This window comes from Gymnoscopelus braueri (assembly GCF_963280865.1).
Source record: "Gymnoscopelus braueri genome assembly, chromosome: 4".
Classification (NCBI taxonomy): domain Eukaryota; kingdom Metazoa; phylum Chordata; class Actinopteri; order Myctophiformes; family Myctophidae; genus Gymnoscopelus; species Gymnoscopelus braueri.
In genome coordinates this window covers 2,757,561-2,775,427 of record NC_137605.1, presented here as the reverse complement: position 1 = coordinate 2,775,427, position 17,867 = coordinate 2,757,561, and positions in this window count along the sequence as shown.

Here is a 17,867-nt window from a genome sequence, read left to right as displayed (position 1 = left end):
TTACTAAGTTTCACAATTAAGATCATTTTTAGAGGAACTATATTTTATTCAACACTTTTTTAAAGCTCTGTGGACATCGTTTTAATAAAAACCTGATAATGCTTTTAATCGGGTAAACGACATATAGATCATATTTGTTATCAAAAAACAAATATCCACAGAACTTACAAGTGTGAAATAAAATCTTGACTCCTCCGAATTTTTTTTGTTGTTGAAAATTGTATTAATGTTATTGACAGACCATAAATGGGTAGCCATGTTACCATCTTTATACAAAAGGAAAATCTGTTCAAGAAAAGACTCACTCCACACAAACCTTAAGAAAAACTCCTTAGACAGAGACTAAGCAAATATATTAGCGTTTTATTTTTTCATGCTCATAAAGAGCTCCAAGTGCTAAAAGTGAAAAGTGCAGCAGCAAACGTTTGGGTCAAAGGACCATCGTCAGTGCCTCGCCTATTGACCGGCGTGAATAATGAAGCTTTACCCGCAAATGACAACACATAAATCCACATCACATACATATGGCCTATGGTCATATGTGATGTGGACTGACGTGATGAAGACTTACCTGCACATGACTGAAGTGACGTGAAATGATAAGACGAGACGCAAATCAAATTACGCGAAACCATACTAGACATAAGTCCACATCACATACTATACTACACTACACTACACTACACCACACATACAATATGGTCATATGTGATGTGGACTGACGTAATGAAGCTTTAACCGCAAATGATTATATCTGATGATATAGCACTGACGATGGTCCTATGACCTAAACGTGTGTTGCTGCACTTTTCACTTTGAGCACTTGGAGCACTTTATGAACATGAAACAAATAAAACAAAAATAGATTTTCTTTGTCTCCGTCTAAGGAGCTTGTGGAGGGAGTCTTTTTTTCTGCCAGTTTTGCTTTGTTTTTGAGATCAGCTACAGTCAGTAAATATTCCTCTTTTTCCTTTTAGTTTCCTACAATTAAAACAAATGATAATAATAACATTTAAAGAATTAAAGGAACCTCATACATTTAAGGCAACAAATGGAACCAAATGGACCCTGGTCCACTCAATAGTGGGTCGTGGACACATTTTCTTGGGTCATGAGTAAATAAATCCCCCCCCCCCCAAACCTGTTAATTAAGTATTCAATCAAAGCTTCCAGCAGGTGATTGGCCCGTGGATTACAGTTCATTGAACATTGTAATGTATTAAGTACATTTGAAAATGACATCGGTTTGTTGTGCATGGAGCAGATATGACATAATGGAATATTGTTGATGTCCAAAAAACATTATAAAAAGTGAAACTAGCCGATCTACAAGATCAATGTCACGAAAAGAATCAAAAACATTCAAAATAATGTAATTTAAGAAAATAATGAAAATCTACAAGAGTGAAGATCTACAAGCTCACACGAATTTCATAAAGTAAATAAAATAAAATAAAAAGCAGTTCCATAAAGTAGGGAAAAACAAAGAAAAAAGGTATTAGCATACATTTATTTATTTTTCTCATTTGTTTAACATACAACTTACATTTAGTTGAAATTTAAACACGTGGTTCTCCGCCTAAATAATTGGCAAAAACATTGAGATTTAATATAAAAAAGTGAAACCAAATAAAAAACTTAGTACCAAGTTTGTTCCAATGGATTGATTGGTCTTTAAAGCATGCTCTGAAAAGGCCCACCCATCTGACCACTTAACACGGCTGCCATGTTAAGTGTTCATATCCAGAATAAGGTTGAGAACCACTGATTTACACATTTCAAAGATCTACAACTACAGCAGATGAAAACATAACCCTATGGATTAACACTCTGTACATGTGCAACATGTAATTAAGTTTCACAATTAAGATCATTTTTAGAGGAACTATATTTTATTCAACACTTTTAAAGCTCCTGGACATTGTTTTAATAGAAACCTGATAATGCTTTTAATCGGGTAAACGATATATAGATCATATTCTTTAATAAAAACCTGATAATGCTTTTAATCGGGTAAACGACATATAGATCATATTTGTTATCAAAAACAAAAATATCCACAGAACTAGAAGTGTGAAATAAAATCTTGACTCCTCCGAACAATTTTCTTTTTGGAAAATTGTAATAATGTAATCATTGACAGACCATAAATGGGTAGCCATGTTACCATCTTTATACAAAAAGGAAAATCGGTTGAAGAAAAGACTCACTCCACAAAAACCTTAAGGAAAAACTCCTTAAACAGAGACTAAGCAAATATATTAGCGTTTTATTTTTTCATGCTAATAAAGAGCTCCAAGTGCTCAAAGTGAAAAGTGCAGCAGCAAACGTTTGGGTCAAAGGACCATCGTCAGTGCCTCGCCTACCGACCGCCGTGAATAATGAAGCTTTACCCGCAAATGACAACACATAAATCCACATCACATACATATGGCCTATGGTCATATGTGGTGTGGACTGATGTGATGAAGACTTACCTGCAAATGACTTAAGTGACTTGACGAGACGCAAATCAAATTATGCAAAATGATACGAGACATAAGTCCACATCACATACTACACTACACTACACTACACCACACATACACTATGGTCATTATGTGATGTGGACTGACGTAATGAAGCTTTAACCGCAAATGATTATATCTGATGATATAGCACTGACGATGGTCCTATGACCTAAATGTGTGTTGCTGCACTTTTCACTTTGAACACTTGGAGCACTTTATGATCATGAAACAAATAAAACAAAAATGGATTTTCTTAGTCTCCGTCTAAGTAGTTTTCCTTAAGGTTTTTGTGGAGTGAGTCTTTATTTCTGCCAGTTTTTCTTTGTTTTTGAGACCAGCTAGTCAGTAAATATTTCTCTTTTTCCCTTTAGCTTCCTAAAAATATTTTTAAATAAAGGTTAGGGTTATAAAATAGTATTATAAAATAAAACATTTTGAAAAAAATCTGTACTTTTACAGAAATAAGGTTTTGCAAAAGAACCTCATACATTTAAAACAAATCAAAAGAATACTTAAAATATTAAAATAGTGTAAATAGCAGATCTACAAGCCAAGCTTGTAGATCTGCCATTTTCACTAGGTCCCAGGGAGACATCACATTCTCTTTTGGGTATTGGACTAAAATGTTATGATACTCTTTACACTGAAATGTTTACATCCCAGTGTGTTTTTGCCAATGTTTGTTTATTGTTAATTTCAGATCCAGATTCATTAGTGACTGTTCTTCCTGGGGTCAAATAGTAAAATTAAAAGTACATATAAGAAGCAAGCAAAAATAGAACATGTGCCATTTCATGAAAACAAAACAAATCTAAGCAATAAATAAAATTAAAAAAAGAGGTTGTGACAATAGATTTACAAGCTCGTTGTGAGCTTGCAAATCTATTATTTTCACTAGTTTGGGTACCGAGCTAAAAGGTTTGGAAACCTCTGCAGTGGCTCAATGCCTGGTAGCAGTTAAATATAGAGCTTACACATTTTGAATGACATCAGTTATGACGTTTAGAATGTCATGTTTAGAATGCAATCACAGTTATGACTGTAATCTTTAGAATGCAATCACAGTTATGACTAATGTTTAGAATGCAAACAGTTATGAATAATGTTTATTTTATTTTCCAGAAGTAATAGAGTCTGCAGTGACTGAACTGCCTCTTACACAGTGTCACGGTGGCTGTAACCAAAGCACTTTATAATGTGCAGTACATTCACCAACCTAATAATGAATTAATAATGAATTGCATTTTTATAGCGCTTTTCCAAGTGCTCAAAGCGCATTACAATGGTTCATTCATTCATACAGGGGGGGGGGACATTGGGAGGTGAAGCGGCGAACAGTCGACGCCAGCGTCCTCACCTTTCCCACATTCACACACCAATGGTGGCAAGCTAGCACCGACCCACTCATTGGAGGCAATGTAGGGTTCAGTGTCTTGCCCAAGGACACTTCGACATGTGGACAGGAGGAGCCGGGATTCGAACCGCCGACCCACGGGATCATTGGACGACCTGCTCTACCTCCTGAGCCACAGCCGCCACAACCTACTCACCGGGGGGAGAGAGAGAAAGAGACTCATAATTCATGTCATTTGTGAACGATTGACATAAATTATACGAGGCTGAATGACGCCATGGCAGCAGCATTCTTTGCTTCATGTTCTCAGTCCAGCATCAGTCCTTTATTTCATTATTCTTCTGCCAAATGACGAGCATTGTCCGCAAAATACATGAAGCTTTACTCGCAAATGACCGCGCAAATAACGAGAAACTATATTTTACCCGCATATGTTGTGAAATGACACAACACATCAACCCACATCACATACGGCCCTGTATGGTCATATGTGATGTGGGCTGACGTGATGCAGCCTTACCTGCACATGACGGAAATCAAATATGAAGCTTTACCCGCATATGTTGTGAAATGACACAACAAATGCATCACATAAATCCACATCACATACTACACTACACTACACCATGGGCTTATGTGATGTGGGCTGACGTGATGAAGACTTACCTGACGGACATGAAATCCTGAGACACGACGCAAATCAAATTACGCGCCGCAAATGACGCGCAACGATACGAGACATAAATCGCATGAACGCTGGCCATCACCCAATAAAAAACACTGGTCCAGTCCTTAATATGCTTCACAAATGACGAGCATTGTCCGCAAAATACATGAAGCTTTACTCGCAGATGACCGCGTAAATAACGAGAAACTATATTTTACCCGCATATTTTGTGAAATGACACAACATATACATCACATCAATCCACATCACATACGGCCCTGTATGGTCATATGTGATGTGGGCTGACGTGATGCAGCCTTACCTGCACATGACGGACGTGAAATGATAAGACGATGCAAATCAAATATGAAGCTTTACCCGCATATGTTGTGAAATGACAACAAATGCATCACATAAATCCACATCACATACTACACTACACTACACCATGGGCTTATGTGATGTGGGCTGACGTGATGAAGACTTACCTGACGGACGTGAAATCCTTAGACACGACGCAAATCAAATTACACGACGCAAATCAAATTACGCGACGCAAATGACGCGCATCGATACGAGACATAAATCGCATGAACGCTGGCCGTCACCCAATAAAAAACACTGGTCCAGTCCTTTCTTAATATGCTTCACAAATGACGAGAATTGTCCGCAAAATACATGAAGCTTTACTCGCAAATGACCGCGCAAATAACGAGAAACTATATGTGATGCACATGCCGACATGCGTCACACCTTCACATCACATACTGGTCATATTATGACCATATTATATTATTATTATTATTGTTATTATGTGATGTGGATTGGCGTGATGAAGCTTTTACCCGCAAATGACGCAACGCAAAATCAATTGTGCCAATATTTGTCAGCAATACAGCAACAGCATGAATGACATTAGTACACAACATACAACACTATGAATGACATTAGTACACAACATGCAACACTATGAATGACATTAGTACACAACATACAACACAAGCAATAACCAAAGTGATTAAATGCATATAATGTGAATGATAGCTCTACATCTCTTCCTGTTCTGACCTAAACAAAGATTTGCCGAACGATGTGAATGACGAGCTATCCGCAAATGTCGTGAAATAGTCACAAAATTACATAAATCCACACCACATAGTGGTCACATGATCGTATGTGATGTGGCCTGATGCTTTACCCGCAAATGACGTAACGCCAATAACCTACGGTACAACGCGAATCAAATGGTGTGAAACGACACGGCGCAAATGACGACATGCATCACATACCTCCACATATGTTCATATGTGATGTGGACTAACGTGATGAAGTTTTACCCGCATATGTTGTGAAATGACAACACATACGTCACATCAATCCACATCACATACGGCCCTGTATGGTCATATGTGATGTGGGCTGACGTGATGCAGCCTTACCTGCACATGACGGACGTGACGTGAAATGATAAGACACGACGCAAATCAATTTGAAGCTTTACCCGCATATGTTGTGAAATGACACAACAAATACATCACATAAATCCACATCACATACTACACTACACTACACCATGGGCTTATGTGATGTGGGCTGACGTGATGAAGACTTACCTGACGGACGTGAAATCCTGAGACACGACGCAAATCAAATTACGCGACGCAAATGACGCGCAACGATACAAGACAAATCACATGAACGCTGGCCGTCACCCAATAATAAACATTGGTCCAGTCCTTTCTTACTTAATATTCTTCACGAATGACGGGCATTGAATGCAAACGACGCAAACCGCTGGCCCGCCACCCGTTAAAATGACGCAACGCAAGTGGCGCTGCGCGAACGACGCTGATAGTGCAAATTTTACGGTTAAAACTAAAATGTTTACTTGATACTATGACAAAAAATGCTACAGTTTGAACTTTATCAAAAGTAGCTAAAGCTCACATAGGTTTAACTATGCGAGTTTGCTATGTGACCAAGAGCCACATATAGGCTACTGTAGCCTGGTCACTATATTATACAACTTAGTATACTGTACCCTGCAGTGTTGTAAAGTAACTAAGTACATTTACTCAAGCACTGTCCTTAAGTACAATTTTGAGGTACTTTTACTTGACTGGAGTATTTCCAATTGTCTATACTTGTACTGTGTGTGTGTAAAACCACTAGTGAAGAACTAATGCAATAGAAAGGCAAGAAGAAAGAAATAAGAAATAGACTTTACAAAGATTGTTATTCTGAGTAATCAAAGACACACGAAAACAAAAAATAATAACTTTATTAAAGCAAATAACAGAGAAGAGAAAAGAGGGGAAGTTAAAGTATGGAGGTCAGGTAGAAACCTTGTATGTCCAAAACTGTTACTTTTCAGGAAATGGACACAAAAAAGAACCTGTGTTCCAATGGATCCAATGTAATTATCATGATCTTTGCATTGTGAGCTTGTATATCGGCTGTTTGTACTACTTTAGTGTGTGACACTGTAGTATAACCAACTAAAGAAATGTATTTATAAAAATAATGTTTAAATATGGAGATACAAGGTTTCTGCCCGACAACCAATGATAGACCGTGTCACTACTATCACTTACCTTCAACAGCAGCCACAACTCAGACAACAGCAAATAAAATAAAAAAAACATTAACAAAGGAAGCAAATGACACAACTGACATCATTTGCTTTCTCTGTTAGTTTGCATAGACCTACAGCATAGATGGCTGTAAACACAGGGTTAATGGGGCTACATGTGATGTGGACCGATGTGATCAAAGCTTTAGCCGCAAATTACGTGAAACTATAACTAAATCACATAAATCACATACAGGGCACATGGTCCTATGTGATATGGACCGACATGACGAAGCTTTATCCATAAATTATGTGAAGCGATAGACGCAAATGACATCCATGGTATGGTAGCATGTAGCATGTAGCCCCCTTAACAAGTAGCAGCTGCAATCAAAAGGTTCCTACCTTCCTGCCATCTTCACTGCACACAGCAAGCAGCAACAGCAGCGTAGAGTTCCTACCTTACGGACGTCTTCATCTTGTCATCTTCATGTTCTGTAAAGACACAAAAATAGAAAAACAAAAACGTTGAGTTGAGCAGGTCTACAGGGTGACATTTTGGAAGCCATGATGGTCTGTAGAGCCATAAGCTGGTCACTGACAGGGCTGTGTCACCATTATGGCATTTTACTTGATTGTCACAAATAATTGCGATTGACTTAAGGGACACTTCACCCAAAAAAAAACGTTGTTTCAATGGATTAGTCACCCCATGGAGACTTGAATTCATGGATATTTTTTTTGTTTTGTCTCATTCCTAAGACAATAATTTGATGATCGGCAGCGGTTCCGGTAGGAGACACAACGACTCGTTGTGTCTCCTACCGGAACCATTACATTACATTACAGTCATTTAGCAGACGCTTTTATCCAAAGCGACTTACAATAAGTGTATTCAACATAGGTAGGGAACGGAAACTACTAATCACCAGAAATCTTTAGTGCATTTTCTGCTAAAACAAGCAACCAAGAGTATACCTAGCGCTAAGGTAAAAGTGCAATATATCAGCTACCTACTTTCTTAAACAGATGAGACAAAATAGCTAAATCAAATGAGCATGAGCTAAAACAAATAAGTGTATCGACTAAACAAGATCCAATAAACAATACAACAATAGAAAACAAGCGTTCGTACAACTAGTTAACAACAAGTAGGTCAGGCAGAGAGGAAGGGTAGTGTTTCCTGGAGAGGTGGGTTTTCAACCTGCGGCGAAATATGGGCAGTGACTCTGCTGTCCTAACATCAGTGGGAAGTTCATTCCACCACTGTGGGGCCAGAACAGAAAAGAGTCGTGACCATGTGGATCGGCCAGAAGGACCCTTGAGTGACGAGGCAATCAGTCGCCGGTCCGCTGGTCATCAAATTATTGTCTTAGGAATGAGACAAAAACTAAAAAATATCCATGAATTCAAGTCTCCATGGGGTGGCTAATCCATTGAAACAACGTTTTTTTTGGCTGAAGTGTCCCTTTAATTGTGGCATTGAACATAAAAAAAGCTGTCTTTTAAGCTTCGTAAACAGGGCAGATATGACAAATAACTTTAATAATAATTAATAAATAATTAATTGGCATATTACCTGTATTTTTTTACATTGCCAACTCTCACATGTACATAATCGTTCAGATTTCAAATATAAAGTGCTTTCCCCCCAGCCACGGATGTTACAAGGCGATCCGGACCACGATAAGTACCCGTATCTCCCGTATTGTTCAATAAAAGGCATTTTAATCCCATCGCCGGCCATTTTCTCCAAATTCTCTCCGATACTTTCAACCATGCGACACTAATGGTTGGGAGGTGTATTGCACTCTGATACATTACCAAAAAAATAAAAATAAAATGGCCGGTGATGGGATTAAAATGCTTTTTATTGAACAATACGGGAGATACGGGTACTTATCGCGGTCCGGATCGCCTTGTAACATACGTGGCTCGGGGGTAAGCACTTTATATTTGAAATCTGAACGTTTATGTACATGTGAGAGTTGGCAATGTAAAAAAAATCGAACACCACTATAAACCAGGGACTCTCGGCCCCATGACGCTTGTATACAAGCGTCAACCATGGCTAGGGGGCTCACAAAAGCCTGAGTAGACGATATAATGACCCACATTTTTTTTAAAGTGAAATATCCCTTTAAGTACATGATGTGAAGATGCTTGAACATTCGACAATTGAAGCCTAATATTTCTACCATTGCTACAAAACCTGTCTCCTACAGCCACTGTGGGCATAAAACAGTATGTTGACCTGTACGTTTAGGTCTGATAATGATGTACCGTACATGTTCACATCATGTATACTTTACATTACTTAAAGGGATAGTTCACCCAAAAACACACTTTTTTTCTATCCATTAGTCACCCCATGGAGACTTCAATTATGGACTGGTAGGCAGCGGTTCCGGTAGGAGACACAAAGGAGACTGTGTCTCCTACCGGAACCGCTGCCGGTCATCAAATTATTGGTTTAGGAATGAGACAAAACAAAAACATATCCATGAATTCAAGTCTCCATGGGGTGACTAATCCATAGGAAAAATAAGTCATTTTGGGGGTGAACTATCCCTTTAACACCATTTTGCAAATTCTTCATTTGTTTTACATTTTGGGAGAAAAATAACCAATTTAGCAAAGAGGTGTCGTCTATTCCTGTATCAAACACCATTTTCAAGTAAAGTCTACACAATGCTTATCATTTCATCAAGTTTCAGAAACAACTAAAGACACAGGCTCTCAAAATGTTCATATCAAGGACGCCCAAATGAATATGCCTTTGGCCAAGGATATTATTAATTTTTTAATATTAACTTCCTTTAATATTACTTCCTTCACATGTGTTACCAATGATACTAATGAAGGCTCCGTTCTATTTAGTGTAGCACAGTGGTTCTCAAAGGACCCCCATAACTGTGAGAGTACAAATGGAACCAAATGGACTGTAATTGGTTTCCATTTATACACTCAGAGTTACACACCCGGAAGGGTCCATTTGGAACAGAGCCTTCATTAGCATCATTGGTAACACCTGTGAAGGGAAGTGAGGAAGAGGCCCAATTTATTTATAATATGGCCGCGATTCCAAAACTCAGTTTGTGCCTCCCTCCTACAATGGTGCCGGTTGGTGTTACAGTGAAATTGGTGACCTTCAGAAAACGTGTGACCATCTCGTAGACTTCACACAAACATCAATGTGACATGATGTGAAGTCCACAAGATGGACACATCTTTTGTCAGTTCACCAATTTCTCCAGAACACTGGATTAGGCAGAATGTTGAGGGTTGGAATTTGAAACAAACTCAAAAATAGCAGATCTACAAGCTGTAGATCTGCAATTTTTTCGAAAGAAATCGTGGAAATTTGTGCAAATCTTTGAATATATACATTTTTTAAAGCGAACATTTGTAACTCCCCCCCCCCCCCATCTCAAAATATTTTGTTCCAGAAGCAAAGATTTTAGTTAAGAAGTTAGTTAAAAAAATATATTAATTCAATGATTTGCACACATTTTCAAGATTTTTCCAAAAAATTGCAGATCTACAAGCTCATAGCGCGGCACTATGAGCTTGTATATCTGCCATTTTTGAAAAGCCAAAGAAATCTTAAAATGACAGATGCCTTCCCGGTCTTAATGGTTAATCGCAATCATTTGTGTGACAATTAATAGTCAACGTACATTTTATAATGGTGACACAGCCCTATAGTTTATAGTGTTCAGGTGTGATCCAGGTACGTACCGTGTGGGGTCTCCCGCCGCGTGGTTGAAGATAGCTGGTATTAATAGAGCCGCGTAGGTTGTATGGCACCACGTCCCGAGCACCGTACGCCTCGTATCTCGGACGGAGAGCGTTCGTTGGCACCGTTATACGTTTCAGCTCTCAGGGCTCGTTGCTGCGTCGACTCCATCGAGGTTCCATCTTCAAGCCCCTTGTCCTGAGTTACAGACACTCTATTACCAGCTATCTCCTGATGACTCCATCCATCCATCCAGGGCCTTCACTGTAGAACTCATACAGCGAGTCAAACGCTGAGTCATAGCTAGAAGCCATGACTCAGCGTTTTTAACTCACTGTATGAAGTAGATTTAGTCCACTCTGCTGAAGGTCACCACATGATTAACCTGCAAGACACAGATATACACCAACATTATATTTACTATATTGTAGAACAACAACAATAATAATAGAACATTTTGTTTTAAAGTAGGCTATAGTGCAGGGGTGATGAAACTTTGATGATTTAGAGGGCCACTATATTTCCACACTCACTCCAGAGGAACACATTTCATATTGTTGCTGTCGGGCAGACACCTCTTATCTCCTTTTTTTTACTTTGTAAATTAAATTTGTCATTCTAGTAGGTCACACAAAAGTAGCAAAAATAGCTGATCTAGTTTTGAGCTTGTAGATCGGCTATTTTGGAATTGGAATCCTGAATTCTTTTTGGGTATTTTTTAATTGGAATCGTGAAGTATTTTTTAAATTTAATTTCAAATGGATTTACTTATACTTAAAGGAGAATTTTGGACTAAAGTTTTCTTACCTTTTCTATGACGTTATGATATCTTAGGATGAATGGTACAGTAGAACATTTTCATAACTCCACCCCTGAGCCGCCACAGCTTAAAAGGTGCGCGGATAGGCCTTAGGTTAGATCACATATTTTAATAGCTTTTTTTAATTATTTTTTTGGTGAGATCTGACGTTCTTAGTGACAGAACACTATGCAACCACTATGCAACCAGTCTCGCTAGACGAGATTTCAATCTCGTCTAGCGAGACTTCTGTTTTTTTTTTTTTTTTTTTGGGACAGTGTTCTGTCACTATGAACGTCAGATCTCACCAAAAAAAAAGAAAAAAAAAGCTATTAAAATATGTGATTGTGACTGTACCATTCATCCTAAGATATCATAACGTCATAGAAAAGGTAAGAAAACTTTAGTCCAAAATTCCCCTTTAAGTTAACTTTATGACCTTAAATACAAATACATTGGACATGAAGTAATTAAAGTGGGTCATGATTGCATGTTTGGAATTGGAACAGCTGAAATCAATATATCACTATTAACCTGCGGGCCCCATTAAGTGAAGGTGGGGGCCGCGTGTGGCCCCCAGTATACAGTATGTATGCTATAGTGTTAACCCTTTGAGACCGGGAACGCATCAGTGTAACCACTTTAACCATTATCTTATACTTTGGCTATTCAAAAATAGCAGATCTACAAGCTCATAGCGCAGCACCGAGTGCCGCACTATGAGCTTGTAGAGCTGCCATTTTATGAAAAATCATGAAAATTTGCACATTTATTTTACTCAAATTTTGCTTCTGGGGGGTCCCTGACACAACATATTTTGAGATGGGGGTCCACGGCCAAATACCACACACAGCTCTGTCTCACACGCACACACACACACACACACACAAACACACCTCTGTCACGCTATGAGCTTGTAGATCTGCTTTTTTTGAATAGCCCAAAGCATAAGATAATGGTTAAAGTGGTTCAACCTCTCGTCCTACTTGATCAAACTACAGCGTCGCATAAAAGCATCAACAGTAGCAGATCTACAAGCTTGAAACGCACAAAGCAACATGTTTTGAGCTTGTAGATCTGCTACTTTTGCCATTTTTGAATCCTGAAAAATAACAGTTTTGGACATAATTATGAGGTTTCCTCCCAATAGAGACGATATTATACTTTCATCTTAGCATTGGATCAAGACTCGTGGATTACTTGTTAGCGATTTTGATATCATTTACTTTAGATTCATCTTATTCTCCTGCCAGAGTCTTTTTTTTTGTACAACTTAGCTCCATTATCTCTCCTTTTACATTTGTTTTGTTATAGATCTTTTATGAAAAGTATGAAATGTGAAAAGTGCTAAACAAATAAAGTTCCAATATTATTATTATGATCCCATCTATGACATTCTTGAACACTCCAAAAATTGTGTTTGTAGTTAGTTCCATGTTAAACTCTCAAACAACTCCATAAATGTATACATTTTAAATATAAAGTGTTTATCCCAAAGCTACAGATGTTATCCCACCATACGGACCTTTTATGTTCAGTAATATTCCACATTATTCAGTTAATTAAATGTTTCAATCTGGTCTGTCTGAATATCACTGTATATTTCATTCAATGGGTGTAAGTGGCGCTGTTGCAGCAGGTGAACGTCAGTATTACACCCCATGTAATCCAGGAAATACACTGACGTCCAGCCACAGACGCGATTAAAACACTTCTTTATTAAACTACACTGAATATTAACTGAACACTAACACCCCGTATGTACGGATAGCATCTGTAGCTTTAAGATAATCACTTTATATTTACAATGTATACATAAATGTAGACGCACGAGCCTAACACACAACTACAAAATATTTGGTAAAGTGGCGCTGTTGCAACAGGTGAACGCAGGTATTACACCATGTAAATGTGGAAATAGAACGGCGTTCAGACACACACGGGATTAAAACGCGTCTTTATTAAACTTAACGTAATATTACGGAACAAAACCAACCCGTATGGACGGGTAACATCCGTGGCTTTGGGTTTAAACACTTTATGTGTCGGATTGGGTTCATTTATGGGGATTTATGAGCCGTTTAAAACTAACAAACGTCAGACTCGATCACCATCAATAAAATCCCTGACAGTCTTGATCCAAGGCTAAAAGTAGATTAAAAACGGAACGCACATTACGTATATATGGCGGGGTTAGATCTACAAACCCCCTCACAGTGAGTGTGGTTTAAGGTTTAAACTTTAGGTGACAATTTAGTTTAGTGATCATTTGGAACAAATGTTTGTTTGATGATAGCCTTGGATCAAGACTATAATAGATGTATTTTATCGATTTAGACATTTGCATAATTATATCTATGAAGTAAAAGTCAAGACTCGATCAAAATGACTAGTTTGATGCATTTTCTCCCTCGGTTATAAAACACAATATTTATTATATTTGTCCATTTTTGGTGTCATAATAATTCACAGTCCTAGAACACCTCGAATGCTTAAATAATAAGAATGCTTAAATAATATTAGAGGATAAAAACGTGTCATGTTGATATTAATCAAACATCAGTTTTACCTTCTACTTTGTGGCGTGGCGCGGTGCACAACAAACTATTCAAACGAGCCGTGGTGCGCCTGCGTCCAATTTAAACCCGTATTCACATCCGGTCCAAAGCCACGCCTACTGGATCCGGTGCGTAGAACACGTTCACCCGCAAATTACATGGACGCACTATTTCCGCTTCCGTTTTCTGACCGGATCTTCAACCTTCAGAGTGAATCGATCCCCAGAATGCTTTCATTCATCAACACTAAACCATCTACACCTGTGTGGAGTCAGAAAGCTCCACATTTTATACTTTGGATTTTCAAAAATATCAGATATACAAGCTCACAGCGCGTCACTTCGTGGCGTACGGTGAGCTTGTACATCTGCTATTTTTGAAATGTTCCAAAATCTCGAAAATGTTTGGAAAAGTTTGAATAATGTTGAATTTCTTTATACATCTTCTATTCTGGGGGTCCCTGGCACAAAATATTTTCAGATGGGGGTCCGTGGCCAAATGCATACATTAATTTGGGGGTCCTTGACATGAAAAGGTTTGAGAAACACTGATTTATAGATCCATAATAATCTCCAGGACACATGTAGTGTCCACTGATGGCCACTAGATGGCATCCAAACAGTTTTCCAGTCTGTCCATGACAAGTCACCCTTTTTTTGTTTACTCTATTAATATGTTTTAAAACTATTAATGTGTTTTATAACTCTATTAATATGTTGTAAAACTATTATGTTTTATAACTCTATTAATATGTTTTAAAACTATTAATGTGTTTTATAACTGTTAATATGTTTTAAAACTATTAATGTGTTTTATAACTCTATTAATGTGTTTTAAAACTATTCATGTGTTTTATAACTCTATTAATGTGTTTTAAAACTATTCATGTGTTTTATAACTCTATTAATGTGTTTTAAAACTATTAATGTGTTTTATAACTCTATTAATGTGTTTTAAAACTATTCATGTGTTTTATAACTCTATTAATATGTTTTAAAACTATTCATGTGTTTTATAACTCTATTAATATGTTTTAAATCTATTCATGTGTTTTACATAATTATGTAAAGGAGACACAGTTGAACAGACTTGACTTGTCTTTTCACTATTTGCGGGGGGGGTCTGGGGGTCCACTTTTTAACATAGTAGATGCAATTTCCTGTGTTCTAGCGAATTTGGGGAGTTTCTCCTGGATTGTCAGGAGACGTGGTTGAAATCCAGGAGATTCCTGCAGTTGGCAGCCGTGCTTTAAGGTTGTTCTTAATCGATGCATGGGCGTGCTCCTGAAAAATACTTTGTTTATCAGTTTGCAAAAAAAGCACAGAAAGTACAGTTTAATACAAATACAATGCTAAAAAGGATTGAACCAAAGAAAGCACTATGGCTTGTTTCCATTGGGGTCCTGTGTATTCAATTCAGAGAGTAAGGATTCACACTTCTTTTATGACTGTTGGTAGAGCATTCTGTTATATATGTACATACAGTATATATACAGTAATTTGGTAGAGCGTTCCACATTCTGGTGGCATAGCAGTAGAAAAAATGTAACCAGTTGTTTTGCAGTGGTGTAAAAAGTACCGAAATGTTTTACTTAAGTAAAAGTATCAACACTGCAATATAGAAATACTCTGTTACAAGCAAAAGTCCAGAATTCAAAATGTACTTGAGTAAAAGTACAAAAGTATTGGCATCAACATGAAAAAGTACTCATTAAGCAGAACGTCACGTTTCAAGTTTTCAAATGTATAAACATAATTTGAAAATAGCAGATCTACAAGCTCACAATGTGTCACATACAGTAGGGACACATTGTGAGATTTGTAGATCGGCTATTTTCAAATTATTTTGGTGCAAAACATTGTCTTCGCCATGCCTTTCGGTCTGTCGGAGACAATAATTACACGTAGAAATGGTGACATGATGATGACATGTGACATGAGAAAGAATGATGAACATAAAATACCTGCTCTGTACAATATCAGTCACCAGAAGCAGAGACGTGTTTTTTAACATTCATTAGAAGGACAATATCAGTCACCAGAAGCAGAGACGTGTGTTTTAATGAGTCTAACATTCATTAGAAGGACAATATCAGTCACTAGAAGAAGAGACGTGTGTTTTAATGAGTCTAACATTCATTAGAAGGACAATATCAGTCACTAGAAGAAGAGACGTGTGTTTTAATGAGTCCAACATTCATTAGAAGGACAATATCAGTCACTAGAAGCAGAGACGTGTGTTTTAATGAGTCCAACATTCATTAGAAGGACAATATCAGTCACCAGAAGCAGAGACGTGCGTTCTCAATGAGTCTAACATTCATTAGAAGGACAATATCAGTCACCAGAAGCAGAGACGTGTTTTCAACTAGTCTAACATTCATTAGAAGGACAATATCAGTCACTAGAAGCAGAGACGTGTGTTTTAATGAGTCCAACATTCATTAGAAGGACAATATCAGTCACCAGAAGCAGAGACGTGTGTTTCAATGAGTCTAACATTCATTAGAAGGACAATATCAGTCACTAGAAGCAGAGACGTGTGGGTCGGGGGATCTTAGTATAATCTGAGATTCAATTGGAATCGACTTCTGAAAAGTCTATTCTACAGATTTTCGTTTCAGAACCTAAACTTTTCTTGTCTCCCCAAAAATCTGGAAAATGCAAAAAAAATCTGATATTCATTAGTATTTTGGCATTTTTTGATTTGTCACAGACAAAGGAAAAAGCTCTTTATTTGTCTTTGTTTTTCTTAATTCATCCCACAGGAGTCCACATTGGTTAGTTGTGGGTCTCTAGAGACTCTTAAAACCATGAACACATCATCTGGGCGATGCAGTTAAGGAGAGGTTACAACTTATTACAGGATGAGAGTTGAAGTGGAAGAATAGAGAGTGTGTGTGTGTGTGTGTGTGTGTGTGTGTGTGTGTGTGTGTGTGTGTGTGTGTGTGTGTGTGTGTGTGTGTGTGTGTGTGTGATGCACTCCAATCAAAGGGATATTTTAACAGAGATTTTAAGTACATTTTGATGCCAATACTTTTGTACTTTCACTCAAGTAAAGTTTGAATTCTGGACTTTTACTTGTAAACAGAGAGTATTTCTATATTGCAGTATTGGTACTTTTACTTAAGTAAAGAATTTGAGTACTTTTTCCACCACTGACAGAGCTGTATATAATTCTGTGTTTGTAAGGAAAGTGCAGTCTGTGATTCAACATAAACTTTGCATTAATAAACACAAGATCTCAGACATACTGTAGTTAGACTTTTTCATTTTGCATCATACAGTACACGTTATATACAGTATATATATATATATATATATATATATATATATATGTAAAAAAATACATGTATGCATGTAACAGTTGCATGTTATTGGATGGAATAAATGTACAGAATGGCTCCAGGTCGGGGCGTCTGTCCATCAATCACACAAGTCAAATCCACTGTGTTCATTCAACTCAAGAGTACGGGTCCATTTGGTTCCATGTGTTCCACTCTCTCAGAGTGTTAATGAACACTCACTATTTGACGGCGCATTGAGCTACAGAGGGCCGACAGTATGCAGGATCCCACACCAACTAAACCACTGCTTCCCCCAAAGCTTTTAGCTCCAGACCCAACAAAACATACATTTGATGTGTCCTCGTGACCCAAACTAGTGAAA